General features: G+C 43.7%; 1 pseudogene; it reads right to left on the bottom strand.

Annotated features, from left to right (window-relative positions):
- Nucleotides 1-417: 417 nt before the first annotated feature.
- Nucleotides 418-562, bottom strand: LOC129626345 (uncharacterized; annotated as a pseudogene).
- Between the last annotated feature and the right edge of the window lie 9,148 nt (nt 563-9,710).

Below are 9,710 nucleotides of genomic sequence, written 5' to 3'. Positions count from 1 at the left end.
GTGCAGGAACAGCCCAGGTTTGCTGGGCCTCAGTAGGGAGGGGCCAACACCAAGGCTCTCACAAGCACAGGGCCATCTATTTGCCATGAAGGAGGGGCCATGATTAGGGATGTATTTGACGCCACAGTCATCCGGGATGAACCACTCTGCCACCATATTTTCACATTCTTTCACGTTAAATTCAGTAATCCCCCACACCTTTGAGATGTGGATCTTCTGGTGGCCAGGTAACTTGAAGTTGACTCTGCAGAGGGACTCAATCACGTGCTCCTTGTTCTGCAGCTTGGTGCGGATGGATGTTACTAACCAACCACTGTGGACCCTGGGGCTTTCCAAAGGCACTGCACAAACCTGTCTCCAGTCTAGAATGGAGACAGCATGCTAGTCGCAGGCCAGTCATGAACATCCACTGGAAAGAACCGTCTCCAGGGTTCCTTAGCGCAACCTGCACAGGCAAAATATACCACCGAGAAGGCTGCTGTTTGCAGCCATTGCACACAGCATCCCCACAGCCCAGGTTTGATATTCCAAAGATGGCCACCGTGATAGTCCCTTCCTGCAAGACCTTCCAGAGCCTTGACATTTCTGTCCTCTCTTAAGAGTCTGTGTCTCCTCCCCTTGAACCCGAATGAGCTTTTGTGATTGCCCTGACTTGTAGCTTATGGCTTGTCTGATAGAAGTGATGCTAGGTGACTTCCAGGCTTGGGCATAAAAGGCAGAACAGCTTCTGCTGAGCTCTCTTTCTTGGATGCTGGAAACAGTTCCAGCCACCATGGTGGGAGGAAGCCCAGCCACCAGAAGCTGAGCGTCTAGTGGACAGCACAGCCCAGGTGAGGAGCAGAAGCACCTGCTCCAGACCCAGGGCCGAACCCCTCACCTAACACTGTGAACAACAGCGCTGAACCTTTTCCATGGACCCCAGAGCAAACTGCAGGGCTGTGAGAAAGCTGAATGGTTGTTGTCATTTTCAACCATTCTGTTTTGGGGTAGTCAGGGGGCTGGATGGCCAAAACAAGTGAAGTAGGCAGTGGATTAGGATATGGTTAAGGGACGGAATGGGCCAGTCTTTGGGGGCCTTATACACTCTAAGGCTAATGCTTTGCCTTTCACTCTAACGGGAAAGCCACCAGGCTGATACACAGATGCTGGTCACTGTCTCTGTCCTTGATGTCATCAAGAAGACAATGTCCAGTGGATACACGGCTCCTTCCTTTGGACAGAGAGTCTTTCCAAGAGAAGGAGCCTTCCTTTTGCATGCAATATTTTGTACTCACAGTGACAAACTCACTCAGAGATGGATCTGACCTTCCCATTTCCTGTCACAAATTGCAATAGTTGCTTCTATGGTAAGCACCAACCCTCCGTGTCACTGAGAGACTTCAACCTCAAAACCCCTTTAGGTTTTAGCCAACTTAGACCCATAGGTGCCCAAATGGGCTGAGACAAAGAGTGCTTCCCACTGTGGCTTCTGGAGGTTGTTCTCCCTCTGGCTCAATAAGCCTCTCCATCAGCTGACTTTGGGGGACTGCAGTGTGGCCCACCTGGCATGGAGACATTTGCTTCATCACATGGGAGGGCAGGTAAATGCAGTGCCAGCAACAGAGTATTTTTCAATGCTGAAAGGCTCAGAAAGATGAGCACTGAAAGAAACCATCCTTCTTTTAAAAACCTGAAGTACAATTGATTTACAATATTGTGTTAGTTTCATAAAAGAATCCATCCTTGCTGACATCTTCGACAGCTTAATGCACCCATGTGAGGTGCAGTATGTGCTGTCTTTGGGGCTGATTTTATAATCTTTCTCAGTTTGGTAAGTTTGTAAAATTGACCAGCCTCCCCAAAATGGGGCAGGTGAAACCCCGCGATGATGGCAGCCACAATGAGTCTGGAGGCAGTGTGCCTACCACTCCTGAGTCACACAGGGGCTAGGATCCTGGCTGGCCCAGCCTGGGGCAATGCTGAGGATTCTTTATTGAGGTCCAGAATGAGCCAGAATAAACTCTCTTCTACTGAGTTGTTGAGTTTGAGGCAACTGCTAAGAGTGATCAGTTTCCACAAATTACATTCTGTTCCTGGGCAGATTCAAAGGGAACATTCGGGTAGGTGGATGAGCAACAAGATTCAACAAAAACACCCTTAAGATTAGGCTAGTCAGGAAGAAATAACTTCTGTTCTTGTCATTTTATTTTGTGTTAACCAGTTCACCCAATGGTAGTTTGTGAGATGCTGAATAGTATTTTGGATAAATGTCTTAGAGAGTTGCCTTGAGAACCTTAATATTCTCAACCACACTGGCATGAAGGAAGGTTGTACTGCCCCTGAAAGACATGCCAGATAGTTAGAAGAAGGATGACACACATTTCAGCTTGGGATTTGTTCCCATAAATTTGAGGTCATATCATTTCATCAGAGGGATGTTAAGCCTTTCTTAAGACAACCAGTCAAAGAAAGTGAGAACTAGAAGGTCCCTTCTAGATGTTCTCCTCATTTCACAGGTGAGAATCCTGAATCCCAGAACAGATAAATGCCTTAGTTAAGGTCCTTAGCTGTTTGGAGGTCAATAGTCATACAGTTTAAGTCTTAGAGTTTGGGCCCTTTAACATTACTGCAGTTGCTTATAGCAGAAGCCAGTTACTCCAACATCATGCAGCATCAGCACCTGGTATACAAAAGGCAACACATAATGGCACCCTCCCCACATAAGGCTGTGAGATCTTTGATGGCAGAGTTAGGTTTTGTTTATGCTCAACTCCCCAGTGCCTTCCCACAATAGGGGATCATATGTAATAGATAAGTGGACAGACATTGGATTCCTGACACACTAAAAATGTTAATTTTTTGTTGTTTCTTATTGCTGGAAAACCAATTTATTAAATATTTATTGACTGCCCATTCTTTCTCATTCATTCAGTAGATGTGGCTGAGCATCTTCTATGTGCTCAGTGAGTGGATACAGGAGTGAGCAAAGCAGATGGAACCCCTGGTCTTGTGGAGTTGACACGCCTATGACTGTGTCCAGCAATAGCTGAGCAGCCAAAATGGTCAACCTGCCTTGACACACCAGATTCACAGTCAATCAGATGGGCCAGCTTAGATACTTTAAAAAGCTAGACAGCTGTTCAAGACAGAATGGTGTCAGTGGGTTCAGATAATAAGTTTTATGGCTGTTCAAAGAATAGCAGGATTGATGCAGCCAAAACAGTTTTAGGAGACCCCCCCCAAGGACAGTTTAGAGTAGTTTCTTGAGAATATGGTAGGATTCAAAAGATAGGGAGAAGAGAAAGCGGATGGCATGCCAAGGAGGTGAAGGAAGAGACAAGAACAACATGAGTGTGATTAATGGGCCAAGGATGATTCTAGTCCAGCCAGATTTTATATCAGAGAAACTGAAACTAAGTGCAAAATGTTGGGCCAGATGGTGAAGGCACCAGTCATAGAAAAACCCAAAGAGAAAACAATTTCTTTAATATGCACTTTGAAAACTGGCTGGGGAGTGAATGACAGGTCTTCTGCAGGTGTATAATCTCCTTCACTGTGTTTCTATTCTGGTTGAAGGTATACAGGAAATTACTCTTCCATTATCTTTCCATCCTCTTCAGAGCAACACCTCTTCAGGTAAGTGAAAAGTGAAAGTGAACTGACACGATGCTCAGTCGTGTCCAACTCTTTGCGACCCCGTGGACTGTAGCCCACCAGGCTCCTCCGCCCATAGGATTCTCCAGGCAAGAATACTGGAGTGGGTTGCCATTTCCTTCTCCAGGGGATCTTCCTGACCCAGGGATCGAACCCAGGTTTCCTGCATTGCAGGCAGACGCTTTAACCTCTGAGCCACCAGGGAAGCCCTCTTCAAAGGGTAAGTAAACCTGCAAAACTACAGTAATTAGAATGGATTGTCAAAACATAAGAGATCAAATGTCCACTTTCTTAGAACATACCCCAGATGTTCATACTTCATAATTAATACTCCACAGCTAATACTTTAGAAAATTGATTTCAAGTATGTGCTTTCTCTTGTCCATCTATTTGTGGATCTACTGTCTGCAATTCGAGTCCAGAGCACAAATATAATCGAAGTGAATTAGACATTTAAAAGTAGAGATAGGTACATATTTTATGTAAATATATGTACACCATAGCTATAGGCCAAACTTCAAATACTATAATGAAGAGGTGTAGAATGAGGTGGGGGGGCGGGGGGAATGGACAGATCTGTGATTAAATATCAAACTCTTAACCACTTTGACAAATCAGTTGTCCTCCCATAAAGTTATGGGTTCGATCTAATTAACAGATCCAGTGCACTCTTGGCCTCAATTATTGGCTTCTTTACAAGGAAGCATACATGGCCCTCGAACCTTCAGGTCTCTTCCTGCTCTGACTCCAGGCCAGCTCTGTGACTTGTGTTGGCCAACAGGATGTGTTAGCGTGAATTCGTATTAGTTCTGAGCCTAGAACTCGAGGGATTTGTGTATTTCTGCTCTGTTTCTTGGATCTCTGGCAAGCCACGATCTGAACACACCAGAGGAGGAGAGACCCATGGAGCAGAGCTCAATTGTCCAGCCTTGGCTTCCTTAAATCAGTCGGCAGCCAGCAGACCCTCAGCCATGTGAGAACCTGGCCAAGATTATCAGAACCACCTCAAGACACAGCTGGCCCCCAGATGCATGAGTAAGCCCAGCCTATATCAGAAATACCATCCAGCTGATCCTCAGACTCAGAAGGTCTAGTAACAAAAGTCTTGTTTTAGTCCACTGAGCTTTAAGTGGACTGTTGAGTAGTAATAACTCTCTGATAAAGACTAGTTCTTGGCTGTACATAAGAGCCTCCCAAGAGTTTTAAAATATACCAATCACTTCTCTTTATGCTGAAATTCTATTTAATCCACCTAGATATTCTTTTATTTTGTTCTATTTAAGTTTCTCGGATTTCTAATATGCAGCCAGAGTCAAAACAACTTGGTTAGAAATGTGCTTCCTCCGACTTCTCCAAATATTAAAAATCTAGGTGAGTGGGTCTTTCTTGTCGTGGGCCTGGATGATACTAAAGTGTGTTTGCTCTTGCACATGGTATCACTGAAAACAAGGCAAATCTCTTCCTACATGCAGAATGGTCCTCTACATGTCCATCAGTCTGTACAGGCAAGAAAACAGTGATTTTTGTCCAGTATCCAGGACTATCATTTATAGGATGGTTGAGAGAATTCATCCCCCAGAGGCAGCCCCTATCTTCCCTCTGGAAGCTGGTTTAAACAGATATAAACATTTTTGCTATTGTACCTAATATTTAGATCAGGCTGTGAATCTTGCAAAATGAGGTTCAAAGGGAAGGTAGATCACTGGGGAATATGGAGGGACTGTTAGACGGTTTTTATGTTCTAATTAAGGATGTATAACAGAGTTGCTTTGTGACATTATGTGACCAACTGGGAGGAGGGAGCTTGATAGAGAGCATTTTATTTGAGTAAGATAGCATCATCGACTCAGTGGACATGAGTTTCTCAGAGCAAACTCTGGGAGATAGTGAAGGACAGGGGACCCAGGTGTGCTGCAGTCCATGGGGTTGCAGAGTCGGACAACACTGAGTGACTGAACGACAACAAGATCCACGTGGCAGATCCCTTGGTGCCTCCCTTCCCTGGGCGGGTGTGCCCCTCCCCAGCTGTGGCACTGTTGGCTGCCGGCGACTCACACCTGCCCCCTTTGGCAGAGAATGACCTGCACCGGCCAGAAGCCACCTGCCCAGAAATACCTGAGAGGTTGCGCCTGTTTCCTTCTGACCCTGGGGCAACCCACAGCTGGCTAATGACACAGGATCCAGAAGATTCTTCTGGCAGAACAACCCTCGCGGGCCGTTTACTTTCTGGAACTCCCCTGGGGTCAGCTGAGGTTCGGTCTTCATGAAAAGCCTGTATCGATGACTTCTCTTGCCCTATCCTTCCTTTCTCCCATTGTTCTTTCTCCCTCAACAAGTCACCTGTCCCATAATCCTTGTCTCAGCTCAGTTTCTAGGGATCCCAGCCAAAGAACATCTTGTTGTTGACTGGCTCAGTCATGTCAGACTCTTTGTGACCCCATGGACTGCAGTACACCAGGCTTCCTGGCCCTTCACTGTCTCCCTGAGTTTGCTCAAACCCATGTCCATTGTGTCAGTGATGCCATCCAACCATCTCATCCCTTGTCATCCCCTTCTCCTCCTGCCTTGAATCTTTCCCAGCATCAGGGGCTTTCCCAGTGAGTCAGCTCTTCGCATCAAGTGGTCAAAATATTGGAGCTTCAGCTTCAGCATCAGTCCTTCCAATGAATATTCAGTTTGATTTCCTTTAGGGTTGACTGGTTTGATCTCCTTGCAATCCAAGGGACTCTCAAGAGTCTTCTCCAATGCCACAGTTCAAAAATACATCTGCTTCCCTGAAAAGTCTCTAGCTGCCCATCAGAAGGGCTATCAATAACCATCTAGCCCTCTTCCCTCCCACTGGCTCCAAGTATCTGTACTCTAAATATCAGCTTCTCAAGTCACATATCTCACTCTGAACACTAGCTTATCAAGTCGCAGGGATGGTGCTGCATGGCCATTATCTTCAGCACCTTAAAAGGTCTCTTTTTCTACTAACCCTTCTCTGACTTCATGCATCCCAGGAAACCTCCATCTTGGGCAGAACTCTGGTGAAACATCTCTGCCTTATTGTTCCACATTTTTCTAGAAAACACTCAAGGTTAAAATGGAGCTCTATTTCCTCCAGAAAAACTTCTCCCCAATTCCAGCCCACATGGATCTCTTTTTCATCTTTTTATTCACTTAAAGTCTGTGCAGGCCATTTCGCTCCTGAAACAACTCTCTATGTACTGGCTTTAAGCGCAAAATATGCCTTCTTCATTTGTTTTATTCATTCGTCTTGTCTTTCCAGCAAAACGGAAGGTCCTCACTTATAGGGAATGTATCTTTCTTATAACTTCATATGCCATAGTACCTTGTTTTGCAGATATATATTAACTGATTAGCTAAAAAATGAAAAATCTACAATTACACTTATGTTCCATAGAGCAAGGTGTGCATCTAACCTTACTACCAGAGCATAGAGAAGGTTAACTACATAGTTGGGAGCTGCTATTTCAGAATATCACATCTTTAAGAATTATATTCCATACAATAAGAGCCCAATAGTCGGAAATGCCAAAATGCCAATTTCCTAGTTAATTGTAAAGATAGATACATTTTTTTTTCCTCCCCTGCAAAAGTTGCCGCTGTTTCACATAATGACTTAAACTGTAATGGAAATGAGGCTGGACAAATCAATTTTTAGCCCTTAGCAAGTTAAGTTTGTCAATACAGAATGTAAACAGCAATAGAGATTGGTAGTTAACACTATCATTTTAATCTAATATTGTAATAACTCTCCTTTCTCTTTCCCAATTAAATTCAAAATCTTTTTTAATTAAGACGATTTATACCGCTACAGTAAAGGCCATTTTTAGACCATGTACTCTAAGCCTTCATTATGCAAAATGATTTAAAATTTCAATTTCAATTTTGCAAGTAACAAAATATACAAATGGAGCCCACATATCAAATGGGAGCTTTAAATTCTTCCCCCAATTTTCATGCTATACATTTTAAATCATGACAATACATTTCAGTGAGCATCTTAACCTTAAACTTAAGTGCATTTATTAGAAATGAAGACATGTTACATGAATGAAAGGGTAAAAATGTAACTGAGTTGTACTCATCTGAAGGTCAGTCTTCCACCTGAAATCTCAGCTATTTGGAAACCAGAAGATACAGTGAGCAGCCCAAAGTCAGTTTACGAAAAGATAGAGATTGAGAGAGAGGAAAGGAGGAAAGCAGGGGAAGGAAGGATAGAGGCAGGGAAGAAGGGAGGGAGGAAAGATAAAATGAAGTAAAGAACGAGAGTCAGGAAAGAGGGGGAAATAAGTTAAGATGGAATCACTCTGGGTTGTTGAAACAACTGTGATAAAGTACAAATGCTGAAAGTCATGGTTTAACAGCTGGGTCCTCGGTTCACCCTGAGCCTATTGACGTATATTGCATAGGGTTGTTCCATCCTTGGTTATCTAATTTACCAGCCTCTACAGATTAAAATCAGCACTTTGTTCAGGGAAGAGAGCTGCAGGAGGCTAGCTACCTATAAAGTCAAAACCAGAAGCCAGAGAAAAGAGAAAAACACAGCAGGATACAGAAAGTGCTGTTTGTTATGGCAGTTGTGAATCATCAAGAAAAGACAAGTTTAGTTCTGGATTTTTGTGTTGAAAGGCACAGAAATGAGTAATATGTTTTTTGCAAGACTTTCAACAAACGTTTCAAAAATCTGTCATGCCCTAAAGCTGTGAAAATCTGAAATATTCATGAATGTTTAGAGCTACCTTGAATCTATGGGTCGGTTTCCAGTTCAGGTACTCTGACCTAGGTTTCTCCTAAACTGAAAAAGTGTTCCCCACATAGACTTTCTATTAGAACTAAGGAAGTTTACTTGGGGACTTCCATGGCAGTCCAGTGGTGAAGACTTCGCCTTTCAATGCAGGTGGTGTGAGTTTCATCCCTGGTGGGGGAGCCAGGATCCCACATGCCTCAGGACCAAAAAAGCAAAATATAAAACAGAAGCAATATTGTAACAAATTCAGTAAAGTCTAAAAATAGTCCACATCAGAAAATCTTTTTTTTTTTTAGTTTTTTTTTTTTTTTTTTTGGCTTGGAAGATAGGATGACTAAAATTATTAAGAGTAACACATTACTCAAGGTGGAAGGGGCAGCAAAAGATACAATATGAGGAAAACTAAAGTCACCAAAAGAAGGAAATAGCAACCTACTCCAGTATTCTTGCCTGGAAAATTTCATGGATGGAGGAGCCTGGTAGGCTACAGCCCATGGGGTTGCAAAGAGTCAGACACAACTGAGGGACTTCACTTTCACTTTTCACTTTTTCAAGGTCACCAAGAAAGATATGGTTGCATCTTCGGTCAGTCAATGTGGGTGATGTGAGGAAATCAAAAGCAGTTGGGTTGAACTGAGAAAAATAGAAAAAGAAATAGATTCTTACTCCAACTTACCCCAACAACTATCTATCTAAATTGAATGTTTGTCTTAGGTCTCCCTAATCCAAATGATCATAGTCTCTAAAATAATAGAACCCTGCTCTCCATCCATCCATGACCCATCAACTGTAGCCATGCCACAGGTGGAAAAGAAGGAAACAGAGGCTACAACCTGAACGAAAAGCACTTTTAAAGACACGAAGGCATTGGAGTGCTTGGTAAGGCTGTAGCTAAATGGGGGAGTACAAGCAGGGCAGGTAAGAGTTACAGGTGTGTGTGCCGTGGCATGGCTATGAGGGTCACTAAGCAGATAGGTTTTGCTGGACTTGGTACCTGATGGAACGGAAGCCAAAGGGTGAGAGATGAGAGCAAGTGGCCATTGAGCCTCCAGCTTGGCTGCCTGGGATAAAAGCACTGTTAGTAGACACAGGAAGGGAAGATCGGGTGGCAGTGCTGAGAGCAGTCTACACAGAAGACTCTGGTAGCTGTATTCAGGAGAACCCTCCAGAAGGGAGTTTGAAAAATCAGTGTCAAGAACGTGGGAAAGGCCTCGAACTGGGTATCATTGCCTAGATGTGATCAACTGAGTTCCAATGCAGGGTGACTTCAAGAATGGTCAACAGACCAGTGGCAGCATCTGGAAGAATATAAAAAAATGTA

This window comes from Bubalus kerabau, chromosome 13, assembly GCF_029407905.1.
Source record: "Bubalus kerabau isolate K-KA32 ecotype Philippines breed swamp buffalo chromosome 13, PCC_UOA_SB_1v2, whole genome shotgun sequence".
In the NCBI taxonomy this organism is placed as follows: domain Eukaryota; kingdom Metazoa; phylum Chordata; class Mammalia; order Artiodactyla; family Bovidae; genus Bubalus; species Bubalus kerabau.
Note: the sequence above shows the minus strand (reverse complement) of the source record. Positions and strands in the feature narration are given on the sequence as shown.